This window comes from Lupinus angustifolius, chromosome LG07, assembly GCF_001865875.1.
Source record: "Lupinus angustifolius cultivar Tanjil chromosome LG07, LupAngTanjil_v1.0, whole genome shotgun sequence".
Lineage (NCBI taxonomy): Eukaryota > Viridiplantae > Streptophyta > Magnoliopsida > Fabales > Fabaceae > Lupinus > Lupinus angustifolius.
The window spans coordinates 14,225,932-14,228,954 of NC_032015.1; positions in this window are offsets into that span (position 1 = coordinate 14,225,932).

The window sequence follows — 3,023 nt, forward strand, 5'->3', positions numbered from 1 at the left end:
TTACATAAACAATACATTTTATAGGTCTTATTAACAACACTTATTGTTGCGTTGTTGAAGTTTATATATTTAACAATGCAGTAAAAGAAAAACGCTGTTGTATTATTCATAAATTTTCTCAAACATAACCTTAATACAACAACGCATCACACGCATGGCGATGTTGTATTAATAATGTACAATAACGCTTTCTATAAAAAGCATTATTGTAGTTATCATTTACAACAGCGCATGCCAAAGCTTCCCCTAGAATTCGTTGTTGATTTGTATAAATTAATACTTGCATATACATTTATTAGCAGAACAAATATTCTCAATAGCACAGACATTTATACATTCTGAACATCACAGACACATTAATACAGGCCAAAAGTTTGTTTTATTAACATAAATACAATATAAAATACAAACAATGAATATCATGCCAATTATGTTTTGACAGAATACATAATTACAAATAAAAAAATTACACAAATTACAAAGAAACAACATTATACAAATCACAAACAATCAAAATTAAGCTATAATTATACAAAGATTACTTGCATCTACTTTTTCCTTTTCTTTGATTGTTTTTGTCTTGTAGGGTCATCCTTGTTTGGAGGAGCATATTGATTTACCCAAAGCCCTTCATCGTGATCATTTGTATATAAATCATCATCCGTAGTTGGTCCGCTCTCACGTGACTATTATGTCCCAAAAAAAGAATCATCTTCATCAACATCTTCATATTCTTGGTCATCAATATTATTGACGATTATTTTCTTAGTTAAAAGAACAATGGACCATTTCATATCAGCTGAGTCACTAACATAAAATACTTTTTGAGCTTGTGATACTAGAATAAATGGCTCATCTTTATATCCTGACCTATTAAGATCCACCTACATGACCCCTAACTCATCAACTTGGAAGCCATTGTTGTTATCAACCTACATACAATAAAAAACCGGCATCCGAAACATTGTGTAATCCAATTCCTATATTCTTTCAATCAATCCAAAGTATGACATGTTCGCATATATTGGGTTTCTATCTTTTGCACTTGACATGTGTAATGTACGAGCAACAAGAGTCACATCACTATTTTGCATTTTACTTTGATTATCTTTTTTTTCCGTATAAAATATGAACCCATTAATTAGGTAACTAATATATGATAAGACATGAATGCTTGGACCATTGGCTAACCATTTCAATCTTTCGGAAACCTAATGTGTATTTATATTCAACTCGTCATCAATGTGATTTTTAGCCACTTTATGAAACACTGATTATGCTCTTTGGAAATCCAATTTTCATTCTTACTTGGGTAAGACTTCTTTAGAATCTCCTTGTGTGTTTCAATATATGGTTTAACCTCGTCGTCATTATGTAAAACATATAAGTGCGCTTGCTCCAATTCGGTTCTTGTTATAGTCAATATTTCATTCCCAATAATACCTTCACCAAATGTTTCTTTTGCATATTAAGGCTTTGGAATGCTCATGAAATCACCATCGGTAAGGTATCCGGTACAAAAATCAAGAGCTTCTTCAACAACATATCGCTCGACAATACAACCCTCTGATCTTGAATACAACCCTCTAGTCTTGATCGGTTCTTCACATACCCTTTTAATGTCTTCATATAACGCTCAAAAGGGTACATCCATCTCATATAGGAAGGGCCAAATAGTTGTGTCTCTCGAACAAGATGAATGCTTAGATGAATCATTATGTCAAAAAAGAAGGTAGGAAATACATTTCAAGCTCACACAAAGTCAAAACAATTTGTCTTTGCAATGCAGGTAATTTCTCAGGGTCAATCACTTTGCTACAAATTGCCTTGAAGAAGAAGCATAACCTAGTTATGGTTCCTCGAACTTTTTTAGGTAGAATTGACCGTATTCCAATAGGCAAGAACTTTTAACTTGAGGTCTTTCATTGATACAATGTTCTGAATGTTGGAAGAGTACCCCTCTAGAACTTTAACACCATGAATAAATTCACAAAATTCCATTTTCTCCTTCCTCGACAAAGTATAAGCTGCTGGAGGTAGAAATGTACGTTTTTCCTTCATTATCAACCCCGATTCCTTTCTTATTCCCATACTAACCAAGTCTAACCTTACATTCAAGCCATCTTTGGTCTTACCAGGGACATTGAGTAAGATACCAAGGAGACTTTCAAACACATTTTTTTCAATATGCATAACATATAGGAAATGTCTTACATATAATGAACTCCAATATGACAATTCAAAGAAGAGTGACCTTTTCTTCCACCCCTTTGTAACAATTTCTTTTGCAAAAGGTTTACCAAAGTTAGTATTCAAACCCTTTAGTTTTGAAATAATTGGTCACATGTCAACGACAAAGGAGCACGACCTTCTTCATTGTTTCCATCAAATGCTTTTCTCCATCGTCGATAGTTATGATCTGAAGGCAAAAATCAAAGATGGTCAAGGAAGACATTCTTCTTATAGTGTTTCAACCTCATTGAATGAGTATTGTCTTCACATATAGGACATGTAAAATGTCCTTTTGTACTATATCCAGACAGATTACCATATGTGGGGAAACCACTGATTGTACCAAACAACAAAGCCCTCAAGTTGAAGTTTTCTTCCCTATACACATCATATACATTCAAGTCTGTCTCCCACATTTGCTTCAAGTCTTCCATTAATGGAGCCAAATATATGTCTATGTCATTTCCTAGTTGTTTAGGTCTAGAAATTAACATAGATAACATCACATATTTGCGTTTCATGCATAAAGAATGAGGTAGGTTGTATATCCCCAATATCACTGGCCATGTATTGTGGGAGCAACTTTGAACACTATGTGGTTAATTCCATCCATTAAAAATGCAAGGCGTAGATTTCTTCATTCTTGACCAAAACTAGGATAGTCGTGATCAATTTTTCTTCATTGAGAAGAATCTGCAGGATGCTGAAGCTTGCCATCTTTAATCCTTTCTTCATCATGCCATGTCAAATTCTTTGCATCTTTGGCATTGCTAAACATACACTTGAATCTT